The 21,929-nt window shown below is 46.0% G+C and overlaps 1 long non-coding RNA gene across 1 annotated transcript in view; it reads left to right on the top strand.

The window, feature by feature from the left end:
- LOC147737044 (uncharacterized) overlaps positions 1–21,929 on the top strand; it is a 64,400-nt gene that overhangs the window by 22,916 nt on the left and 19,555 nt on the right. Inside the window, exon 2 of the long non-coding RNA XR_015299288.1 lies at positions 4,656–4,689. This is a non-coding gene — a long non-coding RNA (uncharacterized LOC147737044). The remainder of the gene's footprint in view (positions 1–4,655; positions 4,690–21,929) is intronic.

Below are 21,929 nucleotides of genomic sequence, written 5' to 3' on the forward strand. Positions count from 1 at the left end.
CCTCACAACCCTCTCACCCTCACAGCCCTCTCACCCTCACAGCCCTCTCACCCTCACAACCCTCTCACCCTCACAACCCCCTCACCATCACACACCCTACCCTCACACACCCTCACCCTCACACACCCTCACCCTCACCCTCCCACACCCTCACCCTCCCACACCCTCACTCACCCTCACCAGCATAGCATAACAAAACATAGCATAGCATAACAATACACAGCATAGCATAACAAAAAAGCATAGGACAGCAAAACATAGCATAGCATAACAAAACCAAGCATATGCTAGCAAAACAAAACACAGCATAGCATAACAAAACACAGCATAGCATAGCATAACAAATCAAAACATAGGATAGCAAAACATAGCATAGCATAACAAAACAAAACATAGGATAGCAAAACAAAACATAGCATAGCATACAGCATCACTCAGCACACCACAGCATCACTCAGGGGCACCACAACATCACTATGCGCTACCACAGCTTCACTGAATGCCACAGCATCACTCGTTCGACATCACAACATCACTCAGCGCCACCAAAGCATTAATCTGTGCAACCATTCAACAAAAACTGGTTCAAATATGTTCTCTCAATGTTTCAAGCTTTATTACAAATGTAACAAAAAGATGGTAATATTTCACTTCTGTTCTTGGATTTTCGACATAATAAAATACACTGAACATAATCTTCACAAAAGTTATTTACAAACGTTTAAGCTATTGCCATTATAAATTGCAATAACTTTTATTTAAGTATTAATTATTTTAAAAAAAAGTAAAAGACATTGTTATTTGTAATACTAATACAGGTAAGTCACATCAATACAACACATATTGCATTACAAATGCTATAGGTGTCACATTTGCAAAAGTTATAACTATTGGTATTGTAAATGACAAAACTATTAATTTTGCTATTTTCAAAAACAAAACATAAATAAAAAATTTGTCAATTACAATACCAATAGCTCAAACTTTCCTAATGCGAGACCTATTGCATTGCAAATGCTTGTTAAAAATGGGAACGATCGTGTTAGTAGACCATGTCTTAGGCAGTGGGACATTGGTTAGATTATTACAAATATTTAACAACAGTGGGGCCCAAAAATCTGGTTTATATTTAATAAGATCGATGGGCAACCCATCAGGGCCTGGAGTTTTATTGCCCGCACACTAACGTATAGCCTCCTTAACTCGTTTATTGATAATGAGACTCTAGGTGGCACCCTGTTAATAAAAGAGTCGGATTAAAAAGCAGGCTCTTGGTAAATAGTGGAAAAGTGACTTTCCCTGGTAGCGCTCATTATGTTGGAGCTGGTAGGAGTGAACGGTTGTCCCATTAATCTTAACTCTTTAATGGTAGTCCAAAATATTCCCATTATTTAAGCTGGCAGCATTAATGAGAGCACCCCAGTGCTCACCTAATAACTGTTCCTTCCTATTAGCAATAGCCTGCTTATATGTCAACCTTAAGGACTTGACCAAATCTTTACACCTAGGGTTTTGAGATAGGGCCTTGCGGAGCTTCCTGTTGGCAATTGAGCACTCCTGATTGAACCATCTAGGGTCGCGCTGTACTGTACAAATGGGTTTAGACAGCAAGGATTTAATGGCTCCACTGAGGTCTGTAACGGCGCTGATAGCCACTGGGTGTGCAACAGGGCCTATAAACAGATATTAATAAGATTCATGTTTCCCCTAACCATAGAACTGAATCAGTCTGCATTAGTAATGCCTCACCAGCCCAGTCTGAGGTTATCTGTGGATGGTGACAGATTCCTAGCACCACATTCTGAGGCATTGGAACTGGAGACATCCGCAACGTTATTTGTATTGGGTTATGGTCCCCAAAGATTGTGGCCAGAATTTTGGCTTTAAGCAAGATTGCTTCTAAAGAGGGGGAGATAAAAACATAATCAATTGTAGATGAACAGCCCCGCGGTTCAGGGGGGCATTATCTTTTGTAGTTGCATCAATTTCCATAACATTAATTAAGTTAAGGGTGTTCAAATGGTCCATTAGCTCTCTACCCCATTGCATGTTTGTCTGCTGCTGTGTAAATATTCACTTGACCATGAGAAAGATAGCTTAGCATTAAAATCGCCCCCCAGACAGATTCCTACTGACTTAAGAGTCTTTGGATTTTCCAATAGATGCAATAAAATTAAACACATTTATAAAATGCATATTTGGAACAGAATGAAAATCATTGTTATAAAAATTAATTATCCAAAAGGAAATTCCCCTATTAAATAATATGCCTTGAACATTATTGTTATCTGTATGTACAGTTTTTATGCATCCCCCTGTCTTAATATTGACCCAGATTGATAAACCCTCAAATGGTCGACCCTGCTTGGGGGTTGTTGCTAGGATATTATGGCATTCAAACCCCTCAATATGCAATTCTTTTGTGGCCCGTGTTAAGTGGAAAAAAAAGGATATCTTGGTCTTTAATAAGTTGTACCCAATCTGGCTGGTGAAGTTTAGAGTATAACCTTGCAACTTTCCAGCTTAAGATACGGAGGTCTGAACTTGCTGAGGCCTTCGTTAGCATAGGGGGGATAAGTCTGTTGTGGGAATAGTACACTCAGTTACTGGCAGGGCAGGCATGAGGTAACTTAATAGCAGAATCAGTATTTTCCTTTAATTCAGATACATGGAAGCTTCTATGCTTCGATAGCCAGTCCGCACATTTATTGCGAAGCTGGTCCCATGGCTCATGCGGATCCCTCTTTAAAGTAGGTACTCCTGCCAGTACCAACACCTAAGGGCAAGCAGCGGGCGGCAGACTCAGGACATCCTGATTAGCCATTGATACTTGGGGCGGCAGGAACATTAATGCACGAGGTACTAGACTAAATGTTCTGATTCGAGCCGTTGGTCCTGTTTAACCTATTAGCACCATCCCTGGTGGGGTTGGTATTTGAAATGGTTATTGGTATAGGTGGGTGGGGGGTGGAGGAGCCGTTTCTATCTATAGGCAATTGACGCAGCCCCTGGATTGATTGTATATCGGGTGAAGGGTGATTGCGGGAGCAGTAACTCTGGCGGTTTGCCACACAATTTCGGCATCTAAAATACTCATGCCAACACCTATGCTATCGATGGCCCTGCCTCCATCAACCTCTTTGATTTCAGCCACCTTTTCCCCCACTGCCCCCTTAAAACGTTTGGCTACTAAACTAGCCATCGGCCTTCTTATCCAGGGTAGATGAAAAGAACTGCTGGGGAAAGAGTCGTGACCTCATTCTATGCCAATCTATGGAGAGGAGCTGTGTCTCCTGGGGGAGGCACAGATCTGCCTCCATGTTATCCAGCTAGGAAAGGATGGACCTCCTTTTATTGGGATTGTTGAGACCTCTCGCATTGAAAGTGAGAATTTTCAGTGTGGGCTGGGAAATAGCGTGTCATAGTGAGTGCACCAGCTTTGGCCAGTATTTGGGTCCCTTTGATCCCTCTTCCCCCTGAGCTCCCAACGTCTGCCCGGCCTCCATTGAAGGGGTATTAGAGCCAGGTCCTGGTACAAAGCTATGGAGTGGGCCTGATATCTTAGTCGTTGCTTGTCCCTGGCAGCACGTAGTATACACTCTTTTAGTTGAAAGTCTGGAATGTAAGCCAAAATATCCGGTGGGGGCGCCCAGTATGTACCTGAAGAGACCCTGCAGGTATTGTGTGATGTCTGGCCCTTCTTCTTTAGGGGGAACTCCCTTAACGCTGATGTTGTTTCGCCAAGACCGATTCTCCAAGGCTTCTGTGTGTGCTGGAGTTCGCTAAGTAGACAACAACAATTAATACCTGGGGGTCTGAAATCCAGCGGAGCATTGCAGGGAGGTGGAAGGAGGCCTACTTTGGCGGACTTTATTAGGAGTCCACCTACCTACCCTGGCGTTCTGGACATGCTCATGAGGCAAAACAAGACAGTCTAAATGAGACATGCAACTGCATGATCCCGAGAAACCGCTGTAGGCACATTATAGCCTTATTTTTCACTGTAAATATTTTCACTTTTTTCTAAATTAAGGAAAAACATTTTTTATTAAAAACACGTGAGTAGGGTTGGGAAGTTGTGCACCCGCCCTGAAGAAGGAACACTGAGTTCCGAAACATGTTGACGCACACCAGAGGTAGTGTCCATAATCAAGACTACTAACCTCGTCTTGCACCTTTTTTAACAGCACCAGCCAGAGGTTTCGAATAAAGTTTTTTCTCATAAACCTACTGGCCAGGTGTCTTTTTTTCCTCACCACACCCTTCACTCACATTCTCCTAAATACCCCAGCACATGCACGCAACACACACCACACATAGTCAACCTCTTCAGTGCTCCCGCGTAGTCGCTGGTCGCAGCACGCCGCATCCCTCTAGCGGGGTGCGAAGACCCCGATGATGAAGCATGACACCAAGGGGCCTGTTGGTGTGTGAGGGGTATTTAACAAAACACTGAGTGTCCCCGTCCCTGAGGTGTACACTCCGAGTAGGTTATGATGCTGCTGACAGTAGCGTGTCTGCTAAAAGCGATGGCGTGACTGGTTGAACAATAATTGCCAAATAAGAGAAAGTTATCTTCCGACACCGCAGTCTTCGTGACTGAGACCAGTAACACTGAAGACTCTGAGACTCACAACAGTATTTTCTCCTTTCAGAGCGTTATCGCTGCAGATGGAGTGAAGCCAAGAAGTAAGTACATTACTAAGGTACCAACAAAGTTTAATATTGTTCATTTGTATTAACTGTTTCTCTTTTGAAGCATTTGGAAATGCATTTTGGAGTGTGGTGTAACAATATGTGTGATATACGGCTCCAACCAAGACGATCCCGAAGTCTTTGAAATATTGGAAAGGGAACTGGCAACCTGGCCCGCTCCCATTCTGGTATGCGGGGATCTGAATATATCAGCTGACCTGGTTAAGAAAAATCCGTACACAGGCCGTAAGCCTAGGGTGTTTAGGGCGCTTTGCTCCCTGATGCAGTCGCACAGGTTAGTGGATGTATGGGGAATAAAGGAGCCTGATGATCCCGGGTTTACATATTTTTCATGCCCATACCAGAAGTACACCAAACTGGATTATTTTCTAATTTCATCCACAGAAATAAGTAAAGTCAATATCAGGAAGCTCCCCAAGGTTCTATCGAACCATAGTCCGCTGGCAATAAGCTATGATGGTTTAGGGCCAGCTAGGAAACAAAGGGTCTGGACATTTAATAGAAAACTTTTGGCAGATACCCTATTTACTGAACTTTTGAGGAAATGGGCTCGGGAATTCTTCTAAACCAACCGGTTCAGTGCATCCAGAAATTGCGTATGGGATGCGTTTAAAGCTGCATTAAGGGGGGAGACAATTAGCTATACCGCCCAAACTAGGAAAAAGCTACAGGTAGAAAAAGACAGGCTCCTAGCGAATTTGGCAAGAGCGGAAAAACAACATTGTCAGGATATAATACAAGGGAAGGAAGGAAAGGAAAGTCAAGTCAAACTAGAATTTGTTCTGCTAAAGCAGAAATACATAAACAGATGGCGGAAAAAGCGGCTTCAGAATATTGGACATACAGAGGGAAGATGTATGAAACAGGGGATCAGGCAGGATAACCAAAGAATATAATAACTAGCATCCAGGAGAATGGGCGTGAGTTTGCTGAACCGCAGGAGATACTTGGGGTATTTGCAAATTTTTATCAAACCTTATATAAGGAAGAGGTAGTGGGTGAGGAGCCGCATGAAAGCTATCTGGATGGAGGACCCAAATTGGGTGAGCTTGAGAGGGAAAAGTTAGAGAGCTTTATGACGGGCGTCGAAGTACGTGAGGCGCTATTAGACCTAGCGGCCGCCAAAGCAGGGGGGGCCGGATAGCATTCCATTAGAGGTATATAAGTGTCTATCAACTGAGGTGGTCCCAATGTTATTGAACCTGTTTAATGGAATAATGTGTACTGGAAAAATACCTGAAACATGGAAATACACAAACATAGTGGTCTTCCATAAAAAATGGAAGCCGAAGGAAAACCCAGGGTCCTATAGGCCAATCTCGCTTATAAATGCAGACAATAAACTGTATGCAAAAATCCTGGCGTCGCGTTTGGGGAGGATCATTGGCGGTCTGGTATCCCCTTGGCAGCATGGCTTCATTCCGGGTCGAGGAACAACAGATCATATCACAAGAGCAATCTCTCTATTTGAGGCCCATGCTGTCGGGCAGGGGGGGGTGGTTGAGGGGGGAGGGGATCGCTATGATCCTCCTTGACATGGAAAAAGCCTTTGATCGCGTCAGGTGGCACTACCTATGGAATGTCCTCGAAGGGAGAGGTTTTGGCCAAAGAATCCTGATGGCTATAAAGGCTATGTATTCCGACCCGGTCGCCAGAATACAGTTTATGGGTGAGTGTTCGGATAAAATCAAGATAACAAGTGGCACCCGTCAGGGGTGTCCCTGCTCCCCCATCTTATTCGCTCTTTACATCGATCCATTGGTTAGGCAGATTTTGGGGAATCATGAGATCAAGCCGGCGATAACCAATGGATTCGAGAGTAAAATATTAGCCTATGCTGACGATCTGGCAGTGATCTCATCAGAACCTGCCGTGGCTATGCGGATATTGGTGGAAATCACCAAGGAGTTCGGGCGGCATTCTGGATACCGTCTGAATGAGGGGAAAACCCAAGTGGTATGCACAAAGAACGTCATCAAGTCTGATGGCAGTTCCCCAAGTAGCAACGTCAGTCATCTTCGAAACCCTGCATCACAAGCCGACTGGCAGGCCTCTTCTGCCGTTAGTGCCCGGGTTGATAGAACCAGCAATGAGAACATTCCTAACTCCGGCCACGGTGAGTTCAGGTCCTTCTAGGATTGCGAAGAAGTGCAAGGCTCCAGAAGAATGAGGAAAATCGAATTTTACATGGCCAAGAATGTCCCCTATCGTGTACCCCAACGTTCAATGTATGTGCATGACCTCCATGCATTTTCCCTCCATAGCCAAAATGAAGACGCATATGCATTTGCGTCCAACGTTAACATGTCATCTACCAGATCCACCATGAATGAAACGATAATTTAGTCTTAAAACCTACCATGCCAACGTCTTTACATGGTGCATGTTAAAATATCGAGAAGCACCCGTTTTGAGGCTCCGCAGGGCCAAGACACGAATCCAGGCCTCAAGCCTCCTGAAACACTCTGAAAGCTGCAGCCCCGCCTGCATCCCTGACCTTTACCTTACTTCCTGCTCAAGCAAAGCGGTGCGCGGCTCGGCCTGGCCTGCCTGCCAAGACAGTATTTTGCCTACAGTTATCTGTTCAGCTCCCCGGATCCACATTCCTAGCTAACGAACAGGATAAACATATCCTGCCTGCAAAAGATAGAGTCCAGTCTTTCTGTCTCCATGCATAGCCCCATGCAATACATAAAGAAATATACGCATACACCAGCCTTTAGTGATGAGCAGCCTTTGCCCTGATGGCCTTTAAATCAAGCAACATGTACTCCAAACACAAGATATCAGATATGCTATAGGTACAGGTCGTTCTGACATCCCAGACTTCAGTCTCCTCTACTAGTGCTAAAGTCAAGCCCCCCAGCTCTCCCCGTTACACGTCCATACCACGTCATGTCAGTTGCGCGCGCATGTGTGTTCAAAGTTCCTGCTGACCCTGCAGATTTCCTTTATGCATCCACCCACCTATGACACTTCTGTGACGTCTACATCACACACCTCCGTGCACGCCTTCTTTATGCCCATATGTTCTTATCTCTCTTCTTTTCTCTTGTTACGCCTACTGTATTCAATGCAACTGTACAGTTTTACTATATATATTGTGTGATGTTAATGAAATGTTGAATATCCCTTCCTGAACCTTAGTGGTGATGGAACCCGATGTCCATTGGCTCGAGCCACTTAATTAAAGCCCGTATGACTCAGATACCACGGACTCTGCCTCTCATTTATTGAGCTATCCTTATTGTCATTTAATGTATAGAAAAATAGTCCCGGTAATTTTATTTACCACAAGAAGATCCAATGTTTTTGCGGTCTGACCCACCACCAGACTCCCTGATTGTAGCAGCAGTCAGAAAGGCGCATTCTGCAGCATCTACCTCTTCTGCTCCACCTGAAAAGGATAGTAAGAGTATGGATTCCTTGGGGCGAAGAATGTGCAATACCTCAGGGTCGGTCATGCGAGTGGCCAGTGCGGCTGCTCTATTGGGATGCTATGACCGTCTGCTCTGGGACTCAGTGGCTCGTTTTGCAGATAAACTCCCTAAGGAGGATCAGAAAGACTTCCTGGAAATAGTAGAGGAAGGAGGATTGGTGGCTAACCAGAGCATTAGCGCGTCTGCTGATGCGGCGGACTTGTCTGCTCATGGTTATGCACACGGTGTTTGCGCAAGACGTACAGCTTGGCTTCGCCTTACGGGGCTAAAGCCGGAGGCACAGAGGAAAATGGTAAATTTACAGTTTAATGGTTCGACTCTGTTTGGATCTCACGCAGACGACGAGATGTCTAAAATGAAGGTGGTGTTGGACACTCTTAAGGCCATAGGCCTTGAGAAGAAAAAAGAATTTAAACGTCGGGGTACTTTTCGTCCCTATGATAAGAGATCTTTTCAGCAAAGGAGCCAACAGACGAATTGGTCTTCGCAAAATCAAGGCCAGAATCAACAAAGGTTGCAATTCCAGCAGCGGCAGCCTGGACGAGGCAGAGGCAATGGAAATAGGCAGCAATCATCTGCTACCAAGCAGCCTCAGAAACAATGAACGGATGCTTCCTCTACAACCGTGTCCCACTCCGGTTGGAGGAAGTATTGTGCGTTATCTGGACGGGTGGAAACAGATCACGAAGGACAGATGGGTGCTGGGTGTCATTCAGAACGGGTACCTTTTGAGATTCAAGAAGCCACCCCCTGTCATGCGTCCTCTAAAGATGGTACAGTGGAATATAAAGCGCTTACAACAGGAGGCGAACGTCCTTTTGAAGAAGGCCATAGAACCAGTTCCTTTCCAGCAGAGAGGTCAAGGCCTGTACTCTCGATTCTTTCTCGTACAGAAAAAAGGTCCAGTTACAGAGTTCAGACCCATTCTGGATTTGAGACGACTGAACAAATTCATTCGGAAGGAAAGGTTTCGAATGCTGGCTCTTCACCAGATCTTCCCTCAATTACATCAGGGGGATTGGATGTGCTCCATCGATCTAAAGGACGCTTATTTTCATATTCCGGTATCCAGAAAACATCGCAAATTTCTCAGGTTTCAAGTAGTGGCTCGTCATTATCAGTACGCAGTGCTCCCTTTTGGCCTGAGATCAGCTCCCAGAACATTTTCAAAATGTATGGCGGTAGTGGCGGCTTGTCTTCGAAAGAGGCGGATTTTCATATATCCGTACTTAAGACGACTGGCTTCTGAAGAGTTCATCCCCATCGCTTCTAGAAGAACATCTGTCGATATGCCTCCAACTCATGTGCAAGTTGGGTCTGCAAGTCAACTACAAGAAGTCCATAATGAACCCCACCCAGAAGATCCACTACCTGGGTGCTCAGTTGGACACAGAAGAAGAAAACGTGTGTCCTTCGGAGGAGAGGTGGTCATCCATCATGTCGAAGTGTTTACTTCTCCTTCAAACTGCACGTCCGACAGTTCGGCAAGTGTCCTCTCTCCTGGGGTCCATTGCGTCGTGCATTTTCATCGTGCCAAACGCACGTTTGCAGATGCGTCCTCTGCAACAGTGTCTGGAAGATCAATGGAAACAGAGGACGGGCTGCTGGGAGGACCGGATTCATCTCCAACAGTGTGCAAGAGATTCCATCCGGTGGTGGATGAAGAAGGTGCACGTGATGAAGGGAGTCCCTTTTCATCAGGACCCGCCAACGCAGACTCTGATAACAGATGCTTCTCTCCACGGCTGGGGGGTGCATATGGGCCCTCTGCAGGTCAAGGGCTATGGTCAGACTTCGAGAAAGGATATCACATCAATCTATTCGAACTCAGAGCGGTCCATCTTGCTCTCAAGTCCCTGGCGCCATCGCTTCAAACTCGGTCCCTCCTGGTACAAACAGACAATACAACGACAATGTATTACTTAAACAAGCGGGGGGTACCAGATCCAGGACTCTTTCCATAGAAGCCCAGACCATCTGGCATTGGTTACTTGCACGAGACCTGTCCATAACAGCAATTCACCTACCAGGGAGTCTCAACTCACAGGCGGACGACCTCAGCAGAGACTTCGTCGAAGCGCACGACTGGGTTCTCAACGAAGAATTCGCGCACAGCATTTTCCAGGATTGGGGAACACCAGACATAGATCTGTTCGCAGACGCGGCAAACGCATAATGCCCCGTCTTCGCGTCCAGGTTCTACAAGAAAGGGTCTCAAGGGAATGCCCTTTTGATAGATTGGTGTCAAAATTTGCTGTACGCCTTTCCACCGACACCGTTGATACCAGCAGTGATCAATCGGCTGTACAAGACCCACTCCAGAATGATACTGATTTGCCCAGAATGGCCATGCCAGTGGTGGTTCCCAGATCTCCTCCAGTTATCAATAACACCGCACAGGAGATTGCCGTGTCGCCCGGATCTTCTGTCCAAGCAGAAGGGGCGAGTGTTTCATCCCAATCTGCCCTCCCTGCGCTTGGCAGCATGGCTTCTGAAGTCATCCAGTACGGGCACTTACAGCTGAATCCGGAGTGTATGAACATCCTTAAGGAGGCAAAGCAGCCTTCTACGAGACAATCCTATGGATTTAAGTGGAAACGCTTTTACCTTTGGTGTCAGAATAAGGGTCTTGACCCTATTCATGGTCAAGAAAAGGTGATCTTGCCTTATCTTCTTTACCTTGCTGAATCTGGTTTGCAGTTTAATTCCATCAAAGTCCATCTTGCTGCAATAACTGCTTATAGAAAATCGCCAACACAGATATGTTTCTTTCGAATGCCTGTGGTGAAGGATTTTCTGGAAGGGTTAAGAAAGGTGTATCCTCCAGTCAGGTCTCCTTCTCCACCTTGGGAGCATAATGTGGTGTTGACTAAGTTAATGGGTCCCCCATTTGAGCCTATACATAAAGCGTCTTTGCAACACCTGTCTCGGAAAGTAGCGTTCCTGGTGGCCATCACTTCTGCTCGTAGGGTGAGCGAAATCCAGGCTTTGTGTTGCAATGAACCGTATACAGTTTTTCTTGGAAACAGAGTGGTGCTCAGGACTCATCCTGCTTTCCTACCTAAGGTGGTGTCGGATTTTCATATTAACCAATCCATAACATTGCCTACTTTCTTTCCGAACCCTTCGAGTCCGGCAGAACGGACTTTACATTCATTAGAATCGAGAAGTGTGGCTCACTGGTTAGAGGAGGCAGACCTGGAAGCAGAGGTCAGCCCGGGATCAGGGTTCAATTCCCGGCTCGGCTGGGTTGAGTCCTAAAATGTCCATGGACTCGACAATTCTCGCTCCGGTGCCTACTTGATTCACGGGTTCACACTCTGCGACTCTGGGCAATAGCTTGCTTAATCTCCACAACGGCCCCTCGCGGCGGGATGCCTGGCTTTCACCTTGCGGATACCCTGCCGGGGTTATCTCACAGGGGAATACCAGGACGGGTTCCCTAAGCAAGCGCTTAGAAACCGCTTGGTGATTTGCGCTATATAAATTCCTGTACATTTACATTTACATTTAGATCTAAAAAGGGTTTTGAAATTTTACTTAGATAAAACAAAGTCTTTGAGACAGACGGACCGTCTGTTTGTGAACTATGGTCCTACGAATACTGGTTTGGCAGCATCCAAGAGATCCATTTCTAGGTGGATAGTGTCATGTATCTTACTGGCTTATCAGCTAGCCCACAAGTCTTTATCAGGTAGACCTAGGGCTCATTCTACGAGGGGAAAAGCTTCTACCACAGCTCTCCTTAGGAATGTGGCTATGTCAGAGATATGTAAAGCAGCTACTTGGCGTTCAGTGCATACGTTTACACGCCATTACTGTTTGGATTCTGATGCGCAGACTGATGCACAAGTGGGACAAGCATCACTCAGAAATTTGTTTGCTAATTCTAGTTAAACACTGTGATTTTAAAGTGTGGCTATGCTTTTATCTGTTCGCCCGCTTCTGGTGGGTATGAGCTTGTTACTCTATTCAGTGCTTATGACTTTTAATGAGTATCCCCTGGAAGAGAAGGATTAGTTACTTACCTGTAATCCTAGTTCTCTTCCAGGGGTATACTCATTAAAGTCATAAGCACCCTCCCACCTCCCCGTGCGAGCAGTAGCATTGAGGTTTATCGTTTTCAATATGTGTTATGAAGGTTTTAAGTGCAGATTCCTGCTAAAGTTACTGTACCGTACAAAAGAACTGACCTAACTGTCACCTGTGGGGCATGATGGGAACAGAGTTCTCCTGGAGGCCTTAAAGGCAAAGTGTGCAGATTCTCTGGGGCCTTAAAGGCAGGGTGCCAGTCTGATTTTCTGTACACAAACATTTTTTCATATGCAGCCTTTTTAGGCTAATAACTGTTTACAACAGGGTCTTTGATGAAAATAAAAGGTTTTTCATGGCTATGAAATGCATTTTAGGCTCATGCCTGTTTATTGCATTTATATACAACATATTTTCATGCTTCAGAACGTGTAAGGTTTGGTTTGATTAGCCTATGTATTAATGTTAGGCTGCATATTATGGTTGTTATACATGTATATGTGTATAATTACTTAGTACTATGTACTTTTGGTTATATTTACACATATATATATGTATATTGTTTATGTGTTCCGGGTCCCCGCTCATGGGCGGAGATAATTCAGTGCTTATGACTTTAATGAGTATACCCCTGGAAGAGAACTAGGATTACAGATAAGTAACTAATCCTTCCGTGCTGCTCGTACTCCTTCTGAGCTTCTCATCAAATGCCAAGATATTGATGATGACCAAGGATATGATTCCTTTTTTTTGATAATCAATTTTATAAAATTTCCAAAACAGCCAAACAAACAGCACCGTTCAGAAGTACACCGGATAGAGTCAGACCAAGATAGCCACAATCCACATCGATACATTAAATGACATAAGTGCAGCCAAGGATATGATTATTACCCTGAGCCTAATACTCAACCACCACTTGAGAATCCAACTGTGCAGATGCCCATGTCTCTCATCTCTAATTTGCAACATATGCTTGATGACTACTACCGCCGATTTCCTCCCTCGCAGTCGGACTCATCTGTTCCACAGATGCCTCTTCCTCTGCCTTCATCGATCATCTGGCCGCTCCCTCTGGTGGCATCGATGTCTCATCACCCGGAGGACGCACACACAACTGACGATGACAGAGAAGAAAGGGAGTGGGTGATAGACCCCTCCTTACTGAGTGGGACACTTATTAAATTCAGAATCCGTCACCTACTGACAAAACTGAAGAGCAGACCAGGCACACATCCCTGTGTGCCATTCCCATGAACACTGCTAGAGGGATGTCTTACACATATCTTAGGCAGTGAGTTAAAGTTTGCAGATGTATATATTGCAGCTCATCACCAGTGAGGGTTTAAAAACGCTGTCTATGGGCACCGGGAAATACCGTGATTTGGCCAGAATCACAGGATGTTGCGCTGAAGGAGAGACTTGAGCCCGGATCCCCAGTTCCTGAGTCGGCAGCTCAGGCTGCTGCACCACATCCTCTCCCCCCTGTGAGGGCATATCTGCATGAAATGCCCCTGATGCCCCTGCAATATCCTAGTCGATTCCTGGCTATTGTAAGTGACCAGGGAAGTCATAGTAAGTACATAGGCTGGACACTCGTCATTATGAGTTCGCCAGCTCCATGATGGCTTCACTGAAATATGTGATGTTTGGCACCAAGCATCTCAACATAATAAACTTGCACTGATTCCAGTGTCGATTTTACTATAAATTGCACACAGAGGCCCCTTTAGAGGGGTCCCCTGAAACCTACCAATCCTTAGAACGGTCATTGACTGGCCGGAGCCAGCCTGCTACCCACCAGAGTGTGTTCTGTTCTGACCTCAGGGGAGAGTGCCTGCGCACTCTGAGGCTGAGAACAATGCCTTTCCTTGGTGGAGTTGTTCATGTCATTTGTAGAACTAAGAGAAACCCACCTCAAGGAGGAGTGCTTGGTGGTGCGGGAATCACCAAAGTCTACTCTTACCCTCCTTATATAATAAAGTGGATCCGGAAACCTTCGTCTGCAGAGAGAACCACCTTTATTACAATAGCCCGGGCTATGGAACAGAGTCCCAAGCTAGTCAGAGACAAAACCCAGGAGGCTGCTGCTTTACTCCACAGCGAGCAAGCCTTATGTACATTTTTATTCCACTCTTTTGGCATTCAGTCCATTGTTCAATCAAGGTGGTGTTTGTAGTTGATGGCCTGATCAAGGCGGTGTTTGTAGTTGATGACCTGCTCAAGGCTCGGCATTCAGACCATTGTTCAATCAGCTTGATCAAGACAAATTCAGACCATTGTTCAATCAGCTTGATCAAGACTCGGCATTCAGACCATTGTTCAATCAGCTTGATCAAAGCTCGGTCAGTCAGACCATTGTCCAGATGACCTGATCACAGTGTCAAGGATGTTTACCAAGCAGGGAGCAGAAGATGAAAATCAAGCTTGTTTACACAGGGCGTAGGTGTCTCATGGCTTTCTGTTGATGAATTGGCTGACTGCAAAGAACATGGGGGGGGGGGTCTTGGGTATGTGATAGTTTTTTTAGCATCAGCAGAAATGAAGGCTGTAGGCAGGGTTTTGTCACGAGATGGCAAGGAATGGAGGAATGTAAGGAAATTAATAGGACCTAGGGAAAACTTATTTTCTTCAGAACCTCCTTTTGCCATTGAGTGGCAAAACATGTTCTTAGGAAATGTCTATCTGCATTAGGTCTCCAATCGCTTGTTGAAGCATAATCCTTACGTTGGTGTCAGGTGTACTAACCAGGGAATTTGTAAGCTCTGTACACATACAACAAAGCATAGGCAAGCACTGGATACACAGGCAGCATGAGATGATGACTGCTAGTCCCAAGGCAAAAAAATGAGTATCCCCCATCCCCATCTGGAAAGGAGGCCCCAAATCCAGCCTATGAGGCACCAGTCATCTTGCTGATGAATCTCAGAGGAAAGCTTATGCAGACGTTGGATAGCTTGATAGACTGATGGAGTGTTATCAGGTATGTAAGTGCAGCAGCTAGAGCTGATTAATTTACATACACCACCACGGTCAGCAAGGATGATGTCAAGTACCATTCGATGTTGTAGTGTCAGCAGTCCGCCTGAAGATCTGCGATGATGTTGCCCAATGCCCCTGCTGTTTCATTAATGGTTGCCTTCACCACTCGGGTAAGGTGTCGTTTGTTGCGGCTATTGACCATAGGACCCAAGAACGGCCTTTGAAGAAGTCTCCCGCCTCCTGTCCTGCAGTGTTATCGGCCTCAATTACTCCCCTAGGCATACGATGGTGGAGGTGGGGATTGGTCAAGTGATGTGTCCCAACAGCAGTAAAGGTAGGGGGAAGAAGAAAGGCCAAATAACACACACCTGACCAATTTCCTGGAAGCCAGGTATAAGCAGACTGTCCACAAACAAAATTGGTATTTGGAGAAGCGATTAGGAGTGGCGGTGAGGTAATATTCAGTGTACTGACTATTGCGCAATCACTGACTCTTACCTCCCGGGTCCCCAGTCCTTTTATGCACAACTGTGGGGTGGGAGCGCGCCCGGACATGCTCAGCGAAATTACCTCTTGCATCCTGGTAAATGTAACTCATGTCTCGCTCAATGTCTCAGTTCGTAATATTCAAAGCCAGTGCTTAAATTATTCTTGCAGTTCGTATCCCTAGACACGTGTTGGCCATGCGTGTTGATCACATTGAAAGCCTGGAATTTGGTGGGAACTTTGTGTCTGGACCGAAAGCGGTAGAAGATTATTCTACTTGAGGTGTTGAACACAACCATCTCATTGCGTTCCGCACAAGAGATGTTCAAGATGTCAGATGTCGTAGTAGGGCAGAAAGGATTACTAACATTGCCTGTTCTGTTTCGGGTGAAAGTGTCATAAAAATCGCCAATGATGGAGCTTGTTGTTCCATTGATCGTATATGCATCGGTGACAAGCATCCTCCCAAGCCAGAAAGGACCCAATAACAGAAAGTGGATAGACGAAATAGGGGACAGTGTGTGTCATAGAGTGTGGCATGAGCCCGCATACCCAACAGATCGAGGTATTATTCACAAGCTGATGCTGGTGCAATAATTGTATAAAAGTATTGTTCATGAATTCCAGGTGTTGTGGTAGTTCGCGGGGTGACAAGGTGGCGTGGAGATGTTCTGCAGGTGTCGGTGTCGTAGCCAGAGGACCTGGGGGAGAGGTCAGCAACAGAAACCATCCAACAACCAGCAGGATGAGGAGAGCAAAAAGTATAACTATTGTGGAAAAGAAGCATTTATTGTTCAGAAGTTTGACATATTTCTTGTGCGCTTCAGACCCTCGGACCGCTGCCATTGTGCTCAGCCTGTTGTTACTAGCGGCTGTCTGTGATTGGTGGTTGCTTCACTGGATGTGGATACCAAGAGTCCTACGGACTTCCCATTGGTCCAGCATACCAGCACCAGTCTCAGCCAGAGATATCACAGCCCTACAGCCTATTAGACACCAGACAGAGTCAAGGGCCAGCCCATTTTCTTGGTCCCAAGTTGTAGCGAGTGGAAGAAGGTATGGAGTGGTCTGGAAAGAGAGATTCTTGTTCCTTCCTCTGATCCTGCAGAGGAGGGATGACTGGACCCCCTAAGATTCGATCAGTTTCGGCTTCCGTAGTGGTGTAATGAAGCTGAGCATCACTGAAAGGGACAAAGGTCGGTACTACTTCTGTGTCGCAATCCGGCAGTCCTTCTTTTACCCATTGGTCGTACGTGAGGGGGAGAGGCACCCTTTTACAATGGGTAGCATGTGTCCAGTACTTTCTCCCTTCGACTTTTACAGCAGTGCGGGTGGCCAGAAGAACCTGACGGGGGTGCGACCAGCGGGGCTCCAGACACTTGGTATGCTGAAAATTTTGGATCACCACCTAGTCACCTGGTTGAATGGTGTGACCTGGGCCTTCGCTCTTGTCGGGGATAGCAGCGTGTACCTGATCATAAAGAGTACGAAAATAATTGGTTAACTGGTACAGGTAGTCAGTCAATACTGGAAACTCAACATCCGGCACTTTCTTTGGCCTTGGTACGCCCCATACATTAGCTGGTCTACCGAATACCTATTCGTAGGGAGATAATCCTATCCTTGAGTGGGCAGTCGTCCTTACTGACAAGAGAGCAAGGGGTAGGGCATCAACCCAGGTAACGCCTGTTTCCGCCACTATTTTGGCCAATTTTAATTTAAGTACCCCATTGTATTTCTCCATCAATCCGGCTGACTGTGAGTGATTAGCAACATGACATATTTGTCTGACACCAAACCCGGAACACCCAAACTGGACCACATTGGCTGTAAAATGTTGGCCATTGTCACTCCAAATCAAACGGGGCAACCCAAATCGGGGAAAGTATTCTTTGAACAAAACTTTGGCCATTGTAATAGCTGTGGAATCCTTGGTGGGGTATGTCTCCACCCATCTGCTGAAGGCACAGACCACTACAAGGACATATTTCAAATTCGCCCATCTGTCCATGTGGATATAATCCATCTGGATGCCTCAAAAGGAAACGTAGGTGGGGAGAAGCCACCAGCGGGGGTAACTGTACCTTTTCCTGGATTGTGCATAAGGCAGATCATACATGACTTAACCACCCGGTCAGCATATAGGGGTATTTTTTTATTATACCATGTTGGCTCTAGTAACTTGCATATTCCCTTTGCACTGATATGGGCAGGGCCATGGGCCATAGTGACAACTGGGGGGACATGACTGTCTGGTAACCTCCATTGCTTCCCTTCAGATATACGCACCCAACATCCCTCTTATCTCTTTCTCTGCCAGATGTTCCTCCCATGTGTGCAGTTCTTTTGCAGTGGCATGAGATTGATTCTCGACCACACTCTGACTAGTATTTTTCAACATTCCTCCTTCCACCACCCATCTGGCTGGTCCTGTCACAAACATTCCATCTGATTTACTTAGAGCAGTCTGTCTTGCTGTTTGGTCTGCAAGGGCATTGCCTTCCCCTACATCATCAGTCACTTTCTGGTGGGCTTTACATTTAATCACTGCAACTTTTCTAGGTAATGTCAAGGCTTCTAGAAGTCTGTGTATCAGGGGGCCATGCTGTATTCTAGTCCCATGTGAGGTGAGAAAATGTCTTTCTTTCCAAAATTGTGAGCCACCCCAAAGGCGTACTGACTGTCCGTATAGATATTAACAGTCATGTTTTTACTAATTTCACAAGCTTGTGTCAAGGCCATTAATTCAGCCGCTTGGGCCGATGCCTGTGCAATTTGTGCTGCCTCAACTACTGTAACAAGAGTGGTGAGGGCACATGCAGCAGATGTAGTTCCATCCGATCTTTTAAGACATGAACCATCTATGTATAGTGTTCCCTCAGCGTCTGTTAGGGGGGTGTCTTGTAGGTCCACAAGACCCTTTGTCTCTTCTTCAGCCCGTAATATGCAGTCATGAGGGTCAGAATTTTTCCCTTGTGTCAGTAGGGAGTAGTGTAGCTGGGTTTAGAATATTACATCTCCTAATATCAATGTGACTGGAAAAAAGAGTGAGCTCATAACCTGTAAGTCGTGCACTGGTAAGGTGTTGTGTCTTGGTGTTGTTGAGCAAGGTATCTACTGCATGTGGGACCATTAAGGTCAAGGGTGAAGACATAACAATACCTGCACTCTGGCGGACCCTAAGTGCAGCAGCAGCAATTGCGCGTAAACATCCAGGGAGAGCCCGGGCTACTGGGTCAAGTGTAGCCGAGAAATAAGCACAAGGGCGATGTTTGTCTCCAGAAATCTGAGTTAAGACCGCGCAAGCGCAGCCATGTGTCTCATGGACAAAAAGGAAAAATTGTTTGCCATTGTCTGGGGTGCCTAACACTGGAGCTGTACATAAGGCATCTTTGAGTGTCTGAAAGGCAGCCACATGCTCATTTGTCCATGGAAAACCTCTTTCTGGCATATCTTTAGTAGTGAGAGCTAAAAGAGGTTTGACAATGGCCGAGAAGTTAGGGATCCATTGTCTGCAATAGAAAGTGATATAGTAGATCACGTTGTTGGAATTGCAATCACAATCATAGTATAATGGGATTACTCTCCCGGTTCTAGGATGATGTAATGTCCCTCCAATGATTACATTGTGGCAATGCACACAATTTGCGCATCTTTTCATTCCTTTGTGGGATACTTCTTGTTCTCGTGATGGTGTCATCAGAAGTTCTTTCAAATATTTTGATCTTGTGAAAGCAAAGATTGGTTTTTGAGAGTAGATTCCTTGAACATCTGTTTCATTTTGTAGTAGTTCCCAATGTCTAATCACAATATTTTTGATTTTCTGAGATGATGTAGAGAATTTTGAAACAAAGACGTGTCTTTCTACCGTTTTCTTCTGTTTTTGTTTGAGAAGATTTTCTCTATCACACACTTTTATCCTCTCCCTTGCGTTCTTTAAGACTTCTACTTGATAACCTCTTTCCAAATATTTTTGAAACAATGATATTTTCGTGTTATGATCAGGAAGCGGAGAGAGTCTGGAAAGAAAAATTGAGGAACTCAACGAATGTGTGGAGCAAATCAAATTCACTCATAATATAAGTGAGAAAGAGATTTCCTTTTTGGATGTAGCCGTAAGCATCAACAAGTCAAAGATTCGAACAGAAGTCTACCGAAAAGAAACCAATGTGAACAATTCATTATTGTTTCAAAGTTTTCATCCTCAAAACCTCAAAAACAATTTACCATTCTCACAGTACATGAGGATTAAGAGAATTTGCTCGGAAAAGGAAGATTTAGAGAAACACTTGGATTTTCAACATCAAAAATATTTGGAAAGAGGTTATCCAGTAGAAGTCTTAAAGAAAGCAAGGGAGATGATAAAAGTGTGTGACAGAGACATGCACCCACATCCTACGCCAGTGGGCTGGGGCTGCTCCAACACCCTGGTTATTGGCGAGCACTGCAGGGATAACTACGGGAGCTGTCTCTCTCATAGGCATAGCTTTGTCATTTGTAAATGGCGGAAAAGCCGCTGTGTCTCTGAACGCAATCATGGTAACAAGGGCTTCATGCATTTCATCTCCCTGAACATGACTCTCGGCAATAGTTAGTCTTAAATCAATTAATCCACGGGGAGTATCTATGAACAATGCTTTGTATCTTTTCATTATAAGTGTGCACATATACTCGGCCATGTCTGTTTGTTGTATGGCCGTTCATTGTCTATAGGTCGACCAGATATCTTTAACGCCATAAATATGACTATTATTTACCTAAAATGCATATTGTTTTCGCATAGCATCCCTTTCACTACCCCCAGCGAGTTCAGCAGACCTCAAAGGCTCCTTTCTAGGGGTAATGAAGAATCCTCCAAACAGGGTATTGGGCATAAGGGAGGACCATCTCGTTCGGTACGGAGTGGCATAAGAGTCACCAACAGGGGTACCAATAGACTGATTATCAAGCAGATGGGAATGTATGGTCAGGGTTGGGTCAATAGGTGAGGCGGTATGAACTGTCGGAGGGAAGGGGTGCTGGCAGGATGACGGGAGTCAAAGGATCAGGCAGTGGTACAATGGGTGGGGCAGCCTGAACGACCACTGGTGGGGGTGGAGCGTTAGGAACATTTTGAGGAAGAGCGGGATAAATAGGAGCCGTAGCATAGGCATGAGGTGGACCTTCAAGAATAGAATTCAACGACGAGTCCCCCTCTTCTCCTTCAACCTCAAGGTCCCTGGGAGAACGAGCGGGGTAACATTTTGTCACCTTAGCCCTATGATGCCTATCTACCACTTCAACCCCTTCCTGAACCTTATTTTCTAAATGTTCTTTCGCATGATCAGCCATAGATCTGTACTCCTGAGGCTCAGCCGGGAGGTTTTGCTTTTAAAACGTGTGTCATTTCCGAAATTGTGTGTGATTGTGATTTTAAAACTGCGCACTTCCCCTCACCTGCACAGCAGCCGGGGCACTTATTCTTACCTCTTGACTCCCTGGCAGTCGATATTAACACCGCCACGGGTCAGAAAAACGCCATTCCCGACAGCAGCGAGCGAGCCTGCAGTCAGGCCACGCCCACTTCTTGAGGCCACGCCCCTAAGACTATTTAAAGCGCCGCTTTCCCGCCCTCATTGAAATCTGTACTCCTGAGGCTCAGCCGGGAGGTTCTGCTTTTAAAACGTGTGTCATTTCCGAAATTGTGTGTGATTGTGATTTTAAAACTGCGCACTTCCCCTCACCTGCACAGCAGCCGGGGCACTTATTCTTACCTCTTGACTCCCTGGCAGTCGATATTAACACCGCCACGGGTCAGAAAAACGCCATTCCCGACAGCAGCGAGCGAGCCTGCAGTCAGGCCACGCCCACTTCTTGAGGCCACGCCCCTAAGACTATTTAAAGCGCCGCTTTCCCGCCCTCATTGAAATCTGTACTCCTGAGGCTCAGCCGGGAGGTTCTGCTTTTAAAACGTGTGTCATTTCCGAAATTGTGTGTGATTGTGATTTTAAAACTGCGCACTTCCCCTCACCTGCACAGCAGCCGGGGCACTTATTCTTACCTCTTGACTCCCTGGCAGTCGATATTAACACCGCCACGGGTCAGAAAAACGCCATTCCCGACAGCAGCGAGCGAGCCTGCAGTCAGGCCACACCCACTTCTTGAGGCCACGCCCAATCTGAGCTTTAAATATGTGCAACATCCGTACGCGCAGCGGGCGCGCCGTCAGCGCGCCGAAGGCGCGCCAAAGGCAAGCCCGTCTGGGCCCGTCCGGGCCCAGACGGACCCAGGCCC

The sequence above is a fragment of the Lissotriton vulgaris genome, chromosome 1_1 (assembly GCF_964263255.1).
Source record: "Lissotriton vulgaris chromosome 1_1, aLisVul1.2, whole genome shotgun sequence".
Classification (NCBI taxonomy): Eukaryota; Metazoa; Chordata; class Amphibia; order Caudata; family Salamandridae; genus Lissotriton; species Lissotriton vulgaris.